Below are 16,366 nucleotides of genomic sequence, written 5' to 3'. Positions count from 1 at the left end.
GTTTGTGACATAATTTGAAGGATATTTTAGTGCAATTTGGATCCCTTAAGAAAAAGGTTATTCCGTGATTTTGTTTCTACTGTTTTGATATAAAGCATCTTCAAGCTATTGTTTTAGAACTTTATCCAAGTTAGAAGTTTGTAATAACATAAACATACAGCATTTCGAAGCAGTTGCTAGAAAGCGGTACATAAAATGAATATGTGAATATGACATTAAACTAGTCTAAGTTTGGAAGGGGACATTGGTAAAGGAATGAATACTTTAAGATAAACTGGTTCATTGAGAAAATGGTAATAAATGTCACACGCTTTGATAATAGTGTCTACTATACCTTCAAAAAAATAAGAAAGAAACAGATTGGACACAGGAAGTTCCTGTGTTACTAAACATGTTGCTCTGCATATCCACTAGAGATTTGTCGTACGTATAAGTTTCTAATTAACTAAGAGCAACAATAGCACGATAACTAAAACATGACGAGATGAATATAAAACATGTTTCCAATATCAAAACAAAATCAAAATGTTAATCAAAAATACTTCTTATAAAACAGCAAAGCTTAGGTATCTAGAAACCAGATTAAAATATACTAAATAAAAACCTTTATACTATCAAGAAATTAGGTTAATAAGGTTAAGATGTTGTAAATAATAAACATACATAAAATCCTCTCTATTATCATGTGTCGCGTGCGGTACTAAGGGACTGGTTAAAGGTTGGAGAGAAAAATATGTAACACAACAACCCTTCATATTGAAAATGGCCAGTCTTTATTTTCCTTATTCAGCATTAGAAACAAAAACAAAGAATTAATATCTTACTTGTCTTTGACGATGAATAATATTAACTTCATACGATCCTTTGAAATACAAATAAGATTTCAACGCAGTTAATCTTAAAAGAAAGAATACAACGACTCACTGTCTTGTGATACGACACTATGAAAGACACAGGACTAGTAGGAACATATTCACCAGCGCCAGCATAGCCAGGTGGTTTAAACTCCAGACGGCAGCTGCCTGAGCAGCTGGTCTTACCTGAAGTCGTAAGAAAAACTAAACACTTGAGGTTCTTCGTAAGGTCACCTATTGTATGTAGTTAATCATTAAATGTTGATGACTTATCAGTCGTATACTTGTTTGCAAGCTCTGCCCGTGTCGTCTTATGCGAACCTGTTTGCGAATATATATATATATACACGCACACATATATGTCAGTATTCTTTGGAGTCTGTGTTTTTGTCTTAGTCGACGGACTGGTAATTTTTTTTTCAAAAAACAGTGGAATTATTCTCTCAGTTGTTTTGAATCCTGAATATTTTAGCTTGTGTTCGTTCATTGAGTTTACAACTCAGGAGTAATATTCAGTTCCCGTAAGGCCTGGCATGGCCAGGTGGTTAAACACTCGACTCCTAATCTGAGTGTCGTGGGTTTGAATCCCCGTCACACCAAACATGCTCGCTCTTTCAGCCGTGGGGACGTGACAATGTGACGGTTAATCCCACTATTCGTTGGTAAAAGACTAGCTCAAGAGTTGGCGGTGGGTGGTGATGACTAGCTGCTTTCCCTCTAGTCTTACACTGAAAAATTAGGGACTGCTAGCGCAGATAACCCTCGTGTAGCTTTGCGCGAAATTCGAAAACAAACAGTTCCCATAACACGTGTGTTGATTCAAACATTCTCTGGAAATTATAGTTATTATTTATAATAAAGTAGAAAAATAGATTTTGATACCAGTGTTAGCTTTGTGGCTAATTTTGAAACCTTAACATAAAATTTACAGGTCAGTGAAATAAAGCTGACGTAGTACACACTTATAACTGGTCGTTTTTTATTTTGCACTTGAAGACTAGACCATCCAAGCAAAAACTATACATATATTTGGTATTTATATTCAAAATTTTGGTTGGGCTATAATTTTACTACAGTTTATATTTATAATGTTATATTTTTTGTTCAAAGGTAAAAATAGAAAACGAAGTGTTACGTGATTTCTATCAGTGGCACAACATTATCAGTAAGTACGTTACTACTTAGAATGTAGGGATAGGCTGGAGAAAAAATGGCTGCGCATATTATGTATTGCTCATCATAATCTCAAATCTCTCTGATAACTTATTAAGTTAGAGACTTTTACAAATGACTCATTTTTGTTTAAGAGGTTTTCAAAAGCTATTAAAACCTTCAGTTTCGCCAAAGAACATTGCTTAAGTGGAGAACCGACGAGTAGCGTAACAACCAGATGTTCTGCAGATTATTCTAATTCTAACGTCAGATGTGTTAGTTCATCAATGGTTGAAGTTGTGGTGATTTACGCACCAATATGTTGAATTTTAACTTCGAAAGATCAGAGAAGTCTAACGTCTTCAACATAGAACATTTACTGCCATTCATTAACATTGATTGTTTAAAAAAAAAGACGGGGCAGATGATAATAGCATTATTCAGTTTAAAATGTTTTTTATTAAAACTTGAACTCATGTAAATGAAAGAATTTCAAAATTTAGTTTTAGATAAAAGTTGTTCTTGGGAATATATGGCTACTCGTGTAGGAATTTTGGAAATACATGCCTATTTATATATAGTTTTGTATATTCATCTCTATATTGTTTCTGTACTTGCTTTCGTTATCTTCCCTTATTTTTCATTTTTTTTACTTGCACACTTTAATGGTGGTTGTGAAGAACCACTATATAAACAGAGCTGTATGCTGCTTACACCTCGTTGTTCTTGTGAAAAAATAAAAATGGTATTTACACCACTTTTAACCAAACATTAACAGATGAATAGGGTACAGTGAGCCGATAAGTTCGACCTTGTATAGCTTCAGTCAAATGTTCCAGACAAGCTTAATAAGAAAGGTAGAGTTAGGACTTGTGTTACCATGGAGAATGATACATCTTAAACAGACGAGGTGTTTACCAACAAAGGTAATACTGATGATATAACGTTTTATGTAGTTGAATTTGTACTGTTTGATTTATTATAACAAATTTGTCGAGAATTTCTTGTTCTAGAAAATCTAGCTTTAATAAGAAAGGTAAAAAGTTAGAACTTTTACCTATGAAAAGTGAGACATCTTAAACAGACTAGATGTTCACTAATGAAGCTAATACTAATGGTATAACACCTTATATAATCTAATTCGTTTAAACTTGAGCTGTATGAAATAGCTCGAACAATTATTTACTTATTTTGTTTAAAAGACAAACACCTATTACCGGAAATGACATCAAGACTAGATTCACTAGAACAATAAATGGTTATAGTTTACTAGGCTGAGAAAGAATAACGTCAGATTTACGGAAATGTTTTGAATTAAAATGGAGTACGATGTCAAGACAGATTAACCAATTGCCAAGACAGATTAACCAATCATATAATTATTGTGATTAAGGGTTTGCAACTTCTGGAGTGTTTTGTTTAGTTTTTGCTGCGTGGCTAGACTTGTGCAACCAGAGCTGCAAAATGCTGTGTCAAATGCGTGACGAATCTAGGCGAATGCAAAGAATCATCTACAACTGACTTTTTACGTTCGAAGTCAATGATGGGTGCAAAAATTGAATGAATACCCTATTTCCTTTTGATGCAATTCCAACAAGCGGAACGAAAACTGACTGTGTTAATTGACGAGAATATTAACATCCTCACGTTTATCCAGTGCGTGGTCTCAGGGAAACGCTTCTAGTTAACACGTCATGACGTATACACACGTAACCTAACATACATACAGTAAATACGCTAACGAAGCTTTTCTAAAAGACACATTTAGCTTTACCTAAGCAAGTCCTACAAGAATGTTAATATGAAGTAAACATAATAAACGTAAAGAAAAATAAAATTTTTGTCGTGCCAGGTTGAGTTGCAGAAGATTCAAGGTTCGCAGTGCGATGCTGCAGAAAAGGTTTCGTACTTTCAGCTGAGGATGTGCTACAGAAGTGTCAGTCAATCCTATTATTCGTTTGAAAACCATATATAATTTTATGACTGTGGTTGTTGTGGACTATGTTTCCTTCTGACTAGTAGCTCAAAATTAGGGACGGCCATTCTTGAACTTTAGGGTTTACTAACCTGGCCGTTTACACCTGTCCGCATAATGCGTCGGTACAAAATTAGGGACAGCAATGGTTGGTTGGTTTCTGGAGCTTATTGGCGCAAAGTAACATGGCTATCTGTGCGTAAATATAAAAATAAAGGTAAAACTCTATGATAATTAAAACGATATTAAGTTAAAACCTAAATAATCTAAAGAAACTGGCAAAAACACAAATAGATTGAAAATTTCCATTAGTCCAACAGTGCATCGCCAATAACGACGTTCAATGTCAAGAGTAAATCCTTAGAACATACACATCCAAAATAGTGGTGTCGCTCAAAGTCATAACGACAGCACGAAAGTAAAATGTGGGTAATAGTGGCTTGAGTGTCACAAAAGCCACACAATGGTGGATCACACCCACATAAAAAAAAAGATTAGTTAAAAGACAGTGACCATGACGTAGCCTACACAAGAAAACTTCCTCCTTTCGATCTTTACGGAAACTAGACGGCCAAAAAACAACAGTAGGTTTAATCTGGAAAAAATTACTATGGAGTTTCTCACCCTAAGACAACTGCCAATTAGCACAAAGCTGAGCCTTGATAATAGGACCATAGGTAATATAGGGATAGGCAAGACTTTAACAGTACCATAGATGGACTTAGCTTCGATGTCAATAAGCTCGTACCTGTGATACCGACATGGTCAGGAATTCAGAAAAATGGATAAAGAAGGAAGGCAGTTAAAATTAGGCCAGCCGTTTCTGAATAGCGACGAGAACATAGTGAGAATTGAAGTTAAGCGATGCCAGGGCCAAAAGCTAGTTGAGAGAGTCTGTATAAATAATACAGTTAATGACTGGTGAACTTCTACGTGATCCAAGGCAAGAGAAGTGGCATACAATTCCATAGTAAACACATAAAATGTAGAGAGGATCCTGTGAGCACCTACCAAGCTATAATAAACCATACCTGATATCGAACTATTTGTAAGAAAGAGAACAAAAGAAAGGATCAAAACATGTTTGGCAAACAGATGACGGGAGCATACGATTTCTCCAGGCGACTCAAAGAAAGGACACAGGTTGAAATGGTAATGAGCCATGGCGGAATAAGCTGATTATTGGACTCGTGAATTTCATCCAATGACAGATTCAATTCAGCCAGTTGTGCCTAAAAACGAAAGCCAAAAGGAGGAATGGCAGATTATCTTTCAGAGAGAGTACAGCCCACTGAAGGAAGATAAAACCCTAGATGGGATATTGTTGTAAAAATTGAAGCTTGGTAGCATATTGTACAAAACGTTGCAATTGTAGTAAAGAGGCGGTTCGTGAGATTCAGTGTACAAACTCTGTACTGTAGAAGTGAGATAAACCCTCTTATAGAGCCAGAGCCCCATATGGTGGATAGGCTCCAACATTTTCTACACAGAAGGCGTGGGAGAGTCATAAACCAGAAACCCATAGTCCAGCTTAGAATGATTGAGGGCACAATAGATATTGAACATTGATCGCCTTCTCAAACACTCGAAGAAAAAAACATGGAGGATGTTCAGTGTCTTTGTACAACTCATACGTAGCTGCTTAATGTGAGAAGTAAAAGTAAACTTATTGTCACAGATAAGCCCAAGGGACCACGAGAAGTACAACATAATCAAGATGAAATTCTATAAACCCCATTGGTGGCAAAAATGAATGCAAACGGTTTCAGAGAAAGAAAAGGTAAAACCATTTTATGTGGTCTACTTCAACAAGTGAGGGAGGGCAGTCTGAAGCCAGCTCTCAACAAACCCCATTCTTGATGACCAATAAGACGTATTAAAGTCATCGACGTACAGGCTGTTTGCAACTGTAGGAAGAAGTCGAATAATAGCACTGATATTAACACTGACGAGTGTAACACTCCAGACATGGCCCTGATGGACTCCAAGTTCCTGTGTGAAAGAACGGAAGAATATTGAACCAGTATGGGTTTGAAAATACCTGAAAAATGAAAAACGTACGAAAAAAATGGGTAAATTGCCACGCAATCAATAGGAGTGAATGTCCCACAAAACACTGTACCTTCATGTTGTGTGTAAGCCTATTCAAAATAGAATAAAATAGACAGAAGATGTTCTCTTTTGAGAAAGGTTTCTCTGATCGAGGTTTCAAGTTTAATCAGATGGTTCATGGTAGAGCGTTATTGATGGAACTCACACTGAGTGGCGAAAAGAGGTTGTTTAATTCAAGGAACCAAACAAAATGAGAATTTACCATTCTTTTCAAACCCTCACAGACATAGCTAGTCAAACCTATAGGACGTTAATTAGAATTAATCTTGGATTCTTTTACAGGCTTTGAAAAACATATAACAATAGTTTTGTGCCAAACATCAGAAAAAAATATCCTTCTACCAGAGCCATTTAAAATCAACCAGAAGAAGAGCAAGAGAGGCAAGAGAGAAGTAGTGCAGCATCTCATAGTGAATGCCATCAGGCTTGTTAATGCCAACCAAAATGAAAAAGAAGATGACAACTGTTCTACAAAAGTATCAAGGTCTGATTTATCATAGGTTTTTATGGAAGACAGGGATAGAGAATAAACAGTGACGGTATGACCAATGGAGATACGGATAGCTATAGCCTTCAATGGTGTGTCAAGGGGCTGTTGAACCAACAGTGCCACTCCCACCCTACCATTATCTCATCCATCACACAACTTATCATTTATGTACAAGGAAAACTGCTAAAAGGTTACTCTATTGACAGGCTTCAGGAATGTTCTCCAAGGGAATCGTATGGGATAGAAGCAAATAGAAGCAATGTCACCCAAAATAGAACGAAAAGTTTGACACTTCCACACTATCAAAGCAGCCAGTTTTACTGGGATGGAGGTGTGCTGGGTGGAGAACCATTTCGCTTACGACCACAACATTTTTCTTTAGTTAAAGGAGATCTGTTGGTCTCCATGGAATCTGCTCTAGGTTAATTGGACAGATCTATGTCTGAGGATAGAACTCTGAATACTGAGAGCGTGACCGAAAAGTGGTGCAGCACTTCAAGATCATAGGAGATGGACCTAAACAGTCTCTGGATGCAACGGTGAGGAAAGAGATAGGAGCAAATGTCGACTTATCTTTAGCATTCATAGAGGGCAAATGACTATATACATGATGTGAGAAAGATTCTGATGGAGGTATGTAAATATCTACGTGAACTCCTACTGTAGCAATGGAGTGGAGCGCAGCTGCATCTAATCAAGATGAAATAAGGAAATACAACTACCGCGCATCAGAGCAAGAAATGTTGTTTACAGAATGTAATAGTTGCAATTATTTTTCCTCCATCCACTTAAGGCAAGATTCTAAGAAAGAGGGGTTAGAGCCTCCACACTTGACACTCGAAGGCATACGTGTCTTCACCAGCACAATGAGCATACATAAAAACCATGACAAGATGACTTTGAATGACCAAACCACAAACCACTGACACTATAAACACTAGAGAGGGTTAGAAATATATAGCTGTATCTTACGGTTCAGATAGGCCCGGCATGGCCAGGTGGTTAAGGCGCTCGACTCATAATCCGAGGATCGTGGGTTAGAATCTCCGTCACACCAAACATGCTCGCCCTTTGAGCCGTGGGAGCGTTATAATGTAACCTTCAATCCCACTATTCGTTGGTAAAAGAGTGGCCCAAGAAAGAATTGGCGGTGGGTTGTGATGACTAGTTGCCTTCCCTCTAGTCTTACACTTCTAAATTAGGGACGGCTAGCGCAGATAGCCCTCGAGTAGCTTTGCGCGAAATTCAAAACAAATCAAAACCAGTTTAGATAACCTGCCTTGACAGTGACAGGTGGATGTGACAATGTAAACATAAGTACGAGAAATTGATAGGCAGCAAAATGTTTTATTTATGATTGGTAAGACGTCTCAGCACAAAAAATCCTTGGCTAAAGAAACTTTCCAGGATCTCAGACTCAGAGATCTCAACAATTACTCCTCGAAAAGAATTCAAAGTTGCATGGAGAGTAACCTCAATAGGTATATTCTCAATGGTCTTAGGCTTCAGGAAGAGTTCATTGTGTTTTGACATAGGTGTTTTAACTAATATGCCCACAGAATGCAGCTTCTTTACTGATCTCAGAGATTCAGCGAGCCTCACCAATTCCTTAAAATAAAAAAAATGAATAATATTTGTAATTGTAATACCACTAGAATTACTAGTCATAACAGGGCCAGAACGTCGCTAATTACAACGCTAAACCAGCTTCTGCAACGGAGTTATAGCATCTTATAGAGACAAATTGGAATGAAATCACAGTGTATTACATCAATAACCTTATCGACAGTATGCCACTCGCCTTGTAGAGGTTATTAGAGTACGAGAAGGACCAATCAAGTACTAAATGTGTAACATGAACTGACAACAGGTGACGAAATTTAAGGCTATATTTTGTCATTATATATGTTTTGCTAAGACTTTATTGTGATAGATGAAATGCTGAATTACGTGTTTTTATACAGGTGCGTGTTTGCTTTTCTAATAATATGTTTTATTATAAGAGCTTCATATATAACATGTCTTTTCCAATTTGACAACGTTAATTTATTTGTATTCCATAGTATTAATAACTATTTTATTATTTGTTACAAAATGTACAAACATTTTGGTCAAGACTGTACTAAGCAGTGAGAGATGACACCACAATTTAAGAACAAAAATTAAGTAGCCACAGATTTTGTTCTTTTGTTTTTGCGCATGTGGTTGAAAAGTGAGAAATATTCGAGAATGATGTCTTGTGAAATAACCATAATGTATTTCTTGAGGTGTATAAAGATAAAAAAGTTATGCTTTAATAAAATTAATATAATGTTTCTTATGAAATATTGATAAAAACAAACAAAAGTACATACTTTAATAAAATTGTCATGTGTTTTATGAGGCGTTGACGATAAAACAAGGGTATCCACTTTAATATAGTTATTGTCATATGATTTGTGGCCGCCTATACGAAAGAAAAGAAAATTACAAGTTTAAAATGTTCATGTCTTATGAAGCGCAGACATGACAATGTATAACTAATTATTGTGATTCTGTGTAAACTTCGCCCAATTTCAAAGTTGTAAGTATCTAAACCATTGTTTTACAAAATTCTCTCTCTGTGTTCACTTAGTCGATTATCCTAAACATTGGGGTCTTAGGAAAGTGACATATGAGAGTCGGCATTCTAATATGACTCTCTTATGTTTCCTTCTGTGTTGCACCCCAGTGGCTCAGCGGTATGCCTGCGGACTTACAACGCTAAAAACCGGGTTTCGATACCTGTGGGGGCAGCGCACAGTATAGCCCATTAAGTAGCTTTGTGCTTAATTCAAAACAACAACGACCTCTTGCGTTGGACTTTTAGTGCGTGTTATAAAACCGTCTTTTATTTAAAGCCAAAAAAGGTAAAAGCACGTACTTGTATTTACAAAAATTATGCTTTATGAAAACGTAAGTTAATTAGGTGAATTTGATTTCTAGACGTTCGACAATGTTTAAATATTCTTCGCTGTTCATAGTCATGAATGTTAACTTGCGCCTGGCTCACTGTAAATAGATCTTAAGATATTTTTTATAATTAATATTTAACAACACAATAAGAAAAATATAAATGCGGTGTGGAGACAAATGCTTTAATTAATGATTTATTCGTAGATCCACGAGTAAAACAATTTGTTATGAGATGAATCAAAACGTTTTTCAAGGATTTTGTGTCAAACAAGCATAGTTCTTTCTATTTCTTTGCACATTTTGCTTTTTGTCAACATTACAGAAAAATAGAAACAAACCCCTTCAGGGCACCAAACAACAGCTGCGTTGAAAAGGACACAGAAGAAATGGGCGTACTCAACAAACTATCTCCGGTTTGCACGTGGCACGTGCCAGACGTCACTAGACGCTTCAGAGTCCTTTCTTGTGCAGTGGTATATAATTACAATACATGAAGGACGAAAGTACGCGTGAATAAACGACGTATATACTAAGCTTTTCTTCTTTTGTAACAACTGAATTGAACCTCATCCTAATGTCGCCTGCGCAATGCCCCGCTTACCTATGGCCACTAGAAAGAACTTCGGTATACTGTCCCACTTTCTAAAAGTGCGCGAGCCATTCCTATTTACCATAACACTAGAGCAGCCTCTCCCATAATTCATCTTTTTCCATAAGTTTGCTGCTCCCTAACCCACTTTCTTAAAAACATGTTAACCACAAGGAAACAATCTACACTCTTCTGACAAAAACAAAAAACAAGAATAATATCATATACTTACTTTGTAGCTGACTGGGAATCATCTTGTATATCAAGATGGAAATATTCTAAGAACAAAGGTACAAAGGTACAATGCATTCTAATTCTTTAATAATATATGTTCACTTTACAGCTGACTGGACAATGTCGTGCTAATCATGACAAAATGCAGTAAGAACAAAGGTTCGTTAGTTGTTTGAAGTTTTTTTGGCGCAAAGCAACAGGGCTGTCAACGCCAAACAACCAGTATAAAAGTAAAAACTAAAATACTATAAAATGTAAAAAGAATTCTAGGTAAAAGCTTTACAAACCCCAAATATGGTTAACTAAGTAGAATAAAAAAGGCCGATAGCCCGTAAAAAGTCAGAAACCCAATTAAGTAATATTCTCTAAAAATTAAATAGATATAAAGTTAAAACCTACACAGTTTCCAAACAACTGGAAAAAGACAGATTGAAAAAGGCCAATGACCCGTAAAATATTTAAAATACGATCAACATGGACAGTGTAAAAATTGCCAGTGACAACGCCCAACGAAGGGGTAAGTCGTTAGAAAATACAAAATGTTGCTGCTGCTCACAGTCATAACGAAAATACGAAAGTAAAATGTGAATAATTGTGACTTGACTGTCACAAAAGCCACACAATGGTGGACTAGACCTTCATAAAAGAAACTGATAAGTTTAAAAAACTGTGACCAATGTTTAACATAGCCAACCAATTTCTCCTTCTGATCATTATGGAAACTAGACTGCCAGAAGACAACAGTAGGCTTAATTTAGGAAAGCTTATTATGAAGCTCCTTTCCCCAAATCGACTGCCAACTGACACAAAGTAGTGCCTTGATCACAGTCAATAAATGGAACAAGCAAAGTTTTAACAGCACAAAAGCAGACGGACTTAGCTGCCTTGTCATCGAGTTCGTTCTCGCGAACACCGACAATGCCAAGTATCCAGAAAAACTGGATTGAAAGAGAAAACACCGAAAGTCAGTTCGTTGATTATGAATATCGACGAGAACAGGGTGATAGCTGATATTAAGTTTTTCCAGGGCCAGTTGAGAGCTAAGAGAGTCTATTGCAGTGAGTGTACTGCTTATCTTCTACATTATCCAAGAGAAATGACATACAACTCAGTAGTGAACACAAAAACTGTAAAGGAATCCTGCGACGAAATACCAAACCACAACAAACCGTGGGAAACCTAAACAGTCACCTGATTTTCAACCATCCGTAAGAACGGGAACAGCATAATGGCTCTGAAACTGTTCAGCAAAGATAAGATGTTTCTTTGAATTGCTATTATACATTTTCTTCAGATTACTCAAAGAAAGATCAGAGGTGGAAATGGTAATGAACCATGGTGGGATGGACTGATCATGAGACTCAACAATGGCATTTAATGACAGACCCAATTAAGCCAGCTGTGCCTTGGATAAAAAGGTCAAAAGGAGGAATAGAAGAATGTTTATTTCAAAAGAGCATAACCCACCAAGGAATAAAGACACAATCCGCAGATATGATGTTTGGTAACATATTAAAAAAAAAGTTGCAAATAATAGAGGTGAAGATGTTGGTTGAACTCAGTGCACAGATTCTGGACTGATGAAGTGAAGAAGGCCCCTGTGCAGAGCTGCAGTCCCAGATGATGAACATGGTCCAAAATATTCAAGACAAAAACCGGACAGGACCATAAACTAGAAACTTGTAATCCAGATTGGAATGTATAAGGGCATGATGGATGGTCAACACATTACATCAGTCTGCTCTCCAAGGGGTTAAAAAGAAGACACAGAGGATGTGTTGTGGCTTTATACACTTAAGAAGAAGCTACTTGATGTGAGAAATGAAAGTAAGCTATGGTGAAAAATAAGCCCCAAGAACTTTACCTCAGGAACCACGAGAAGAACAACACCACAAATATGGAGCTTAAAACACTGTTGCTGGCAAATAGAGAGGGTAAAAACAATTTGCTGTGATCTACTTGAATAAGTGAGTGGGGCTGTATGAAGCTACCTTTCAGTAAACTTCATTCTCGATGACCAATAAAAATATTGAAGTCGTCGACATACAGGAGGAAATTGTTGAGTAATCGCATTGATTTTAAAACTGAAGAGTGTGACACTCATTACACAGCTCTGAGGGACCCCAAGTTCCCGTTTCTTAGATTTGAATACTGTCGAACCAACGCGGGCTTAGAAACACCTGTCAAGAAAAAAGTTATGGTTAAAAATGGATAAATGGTCACGTAACTCATGGAAGTTTAGATCTCGCAAAATGCCATACCTCCATGTAGTGCCATAAGCCTTCTCAAGATAAATTGAATGAGCATTACAATCCTTTTCAAATTCTTATAGAGACAGCTAACCAAAGAAGTGAGTCGATAATTAAAAGAACTCTTGGGATTATTTCTGTGCTTTGATAAAGGTAGAACAAAATCCTTGCACCAGCTATAAAGTAAAAAAAAAAAACAATAAGAGGAGCAATAAAGGTAGGAGAGAGATGGCACAACATTTATATTTAATGTCATTGGTCCCAACTATTGTACTGTTAAACCAATGAATAGCAAGCATAAGTTTTGTCAGTGTAAAATAGCGATAATAGTCATAGAAACGATCAGTTCAAAAGGAAAGAAACAATTGCTCTGTCCAAAAACCAATTCCCAAGAGGGCAGGGGAAGAAACAAAAATGCTGAACAGATAAATGAAGCTTTCCCGAGAGTGTCGGTAATGCTCTGTACATCATAACTTACCGGCCATTGAAGAGAAAGATGAAAAGGAGATGGGAAACATACTTACCACTGACTTTCCGAATCTTATCCCGTATGATTTCGGAGTTGGTGGTAGAAGACATGCAAATTTTGAACTTAATTCAAGGTTCCTTCTGGCTTTAACGTCTGACCTGCTTAGTATGGACATATTCCTACTGGAAAGCAATGCAACTGGAAAGAGTGGTATACCAGTGAAAGACATTTCAGGCCTGTTGGCAACCCGCGACTACCATAAACGAGGATATTGTGGGAAACTTGTCGAGGTTTTGAGAATAGGATGAACTAGTGCTTGAATAAGATACTTCTTCTATGTAGTCACTAATAGATGTAAGACTAATGACTGTAATATCTTGCTCCATGAAGGAGAGCCAGTCAACCTGCTCCAACTTCCACCATTGGCACTTTGGTTAGATGGCATCGACTACGGCCAACCTCCCACAAACGTTTGAAAAATGATCACTACCCAGTGGGCCACTGTTAACACTCCAAAAATAAGAAAAGGTGAAGAGGAACAGATATATCTAGATTAATAGCATTAAAATACTGCGTAGGTGCAAGAAAATAGGTAAAAGAACTAGTATCAAATAGAGCAGTCCCCCGCTGGAAAGCAGTATTTTTACAAACTTACAACGCTAACATCAGGAGTTCGATTTCTCTCAGTGGCTTTGCTATAAAAAACAAACACACAGATACACACAGAAAAGCTGTGATACGAGAGCATATAATTCACAGAACGAACTCTTCCATCAATATAAGCACCACCTCAGAGAGGATCATGTCCAAAAAGTCTCCCAAGATGCAAGAGGGAGACAGGAACTGTTCTATAAGAGCATCTAGGTCTAATTGATTGTAAGTCTTTCCGGGTAGAGAGAACAAAAAGTTACAGTACAACGAATGGTAATACAGACCGCGAAATCCTCCAAGGTCATATCGAGTAGAATAAACAAGGCGGGGACGCGTTGCTACATCCTTCATGAACCCATCCATCACACAATCTATCATTTCTCTACATGGAAAGTGCTAAAAGGGACTGTATTCGCAAGTTGAAAGAATGATTAATGCAGTGAGAGACACACAGATGATAGCAATCGATCAAGACCTTAATGCCGTCCAAAGTAGAACGAAAACCTCGACCGTTCCACTGCATCAAAATGGCCACTTTTATCTAGGTGGAACAGAACTGGGCGGAAAACACTTCTGCTTGTGACCATGACATTTTTTCTTTAGCAGGAACCTCTCCTCTCTTTCGTGGGCCGCCACGTACGCAAAAATGAGGGTAGATGTTTAGATTCCAGAGGAGGTTTACTGAAAATACAGAACCTTCTCTGGAAAGTCCACTCACTGTGTCCAATAATCTATCTCGAGGGGTAAGAACAAAGATACCACCAAGATATATATTCTAGTTCTATAACAATATATGCATCTGACTGAATAGCGTCATACTAATAAAGATAAAAAGATATTAAGAACAACAATTTATCATAAGTAAGCTCTTTTTCACGTTAGCTTCTATTTCTACACAGCTCTCTGCTTTAATTAAAACAATGATAAAAATTTAAAACAGTTTTCGGTAAGTATGAGATGTATTTTTAGTTTTGAACTTTCACATCAGCAATTAATGACACACAAAATGTGTTTTTTATGTTTTTGGAAGTTCATATTCTTGTTACCTGAAGTTTTTGTTTGATAACTCTAGGTTAAAACAAACTGAGATGGAAGAAATATACTTTAACAGGTAGCGATTAATCAGACTTTGTTTAAAGGAACCAATATAGGTACGTTACGACCATGAGTTGGGTTATATTTATGATGGAATGAGTTGAGAGAATAGTGTATACGTATTTCAGTTTGTTTGTTTTTATGTTTAATCTGCAAAGTTGTGACAATTATTTTTGTGGTAAAGGGGTTTTCAGTGAAATTCTCGATAAACCTTTTTGGATTAGAGACAAGTGTGGTGTTTTATGTAGAAAAATGTCGAAAAAATGAGTAAGCTAAGCCATTAATTTTGCATTCGTTAATAGTATAATCAATTCTATCTATTTGATTAACTATGTAATTTTTTTCACATACGTAATGCTTCGTCTATTCATCTAAACGTTCTGCTCTTGTTGTCCGACATCTCCATTTGGTTAAAAGTTAGTGAGCAGTCTTTCAGTTCTCGTCTCTTCCATACTGTCAATCCGTTATTCATACTGTTTCCACGTCCTGTAGTTTGTTATAATGGCAAATTTTCGTGTTTCAATTCCCTGTCCAATTGTCAATGTCCAAATTTGTGGCAACTAACTAATTGGACATCCACTTACCTCTGTTTTGTTCATTGATTATACGTGTGACTAGTTGCCCAGATAGTGATATCCATTAAACTGTTCATACTAGCATCCATAACCAGAGCTGTTACGAAGAAACCCATTAAATGATCAGGCCTCATCAACTGTAGTCAGAACTGTTACGATGTCATCCGCTAAAAATTCCCCTGTAAAATCTGTTATCAGAACTGTTACGATTGTATCCATCAAACACTCCTCCACAACATCTTTAGTTAGATCTGCTACTGAGGTAGGTGTTTAAGTATCTTACGAGATGAAAAGTAGTCAGAGCTGTTTCTATAATGTACATTAAACTCACATGTGAACTTTAGTTTGAGTTATTATGGTAATAATCATTAAGTGGTTAGTCTCAACATCCTTAGTAAGATCCATTACGGTGATATCCATTAAGCTGTTCACTTCAACATCCTTAGGACTGTTACGCTGATATTCATTAAACTATCCGACCACATCATACTTCGTCAGAACTGTAATGATATTATCTATTAAACTGTTCGATCACATCATCCTCAGTCAGAACTGTAATGATATTATCTATTAAACTGTTCGATCACATCATCCTTAGTCAGAACTGTAATGATATTATCTATTAAACTGTCCGACCACATCATACTTCGTCAGAACTGTAATGATATTATCTATTAAACTGTCCGACCACATCATACTTCATCAGAACTGTAATGATATTATCTATTAAACTGTTCGACCACACCATCCATAGTCAGAATTGTTGTGATGCCATCTATTAATGTCTGATAACATCATCCGTTGTGAGAACCGTTACAGTGACACCCATTAATTCTAATAGATGTAGTCAACAGAGTAGAACCAGCACAACATAGACGAGATACATCAATTCTTATGTTTAGTAAAGTGAAACAACAACATCAAAGTATTCCCTTAGTATTTTGAAAAAAAGAAAAGTCAAAATGTTGGTAATTCTTCAACTTATCT

The 16,366-nt window shown here is 36.7% G+C and overlaps 1 protein-coding gene across 4 annotated transcripts in view; it reads right to left on the bottom strand.

The window, feature by feature from the left end:
- LOC143230655 (uncharacterized) overlaps nt 1–16,366 on the bottom strand; it is a 107,674-nt gene that overhangs the window by 25,753 nt on the left and 65,555 nt on the right. Inside the window, exon 1 of one of the 4 annotated variants that reach the window (XM_076464547.1) lies at nt 825–958. The exons of the other annotated variants lie outside the window; for them this stretch is intronic. The gene's annotated coding sequence lies outside the window, so the exon portion shown is untranslated. Of the gene's footprint in view, nt 1–824; nt 959–16,366 lie in introns of those variants that run through there. 4 annotated transcript variants of the gene reach the window in all.

The sequence above is a fragment of the Tachypleus tridentatus genome, chromosome 10, assembly GCF_004210375.1.
Source record: "Tachypleus tridentatus isolate NWPU-2018 chromosome 10, ASM421037v1, whole genome shotgun sequence".
Lineage (NCBI taxonomy): Eukaryota > Metazoa > Arthropoda > Merostomata > Xiphosura > Limulidae > Tachypleus > Tachypleus tridentatus.
Note: the sequence above shows the minus strand (reverse complement) of the source record. Positions and strands in the feature narration are given on the sequence as shown.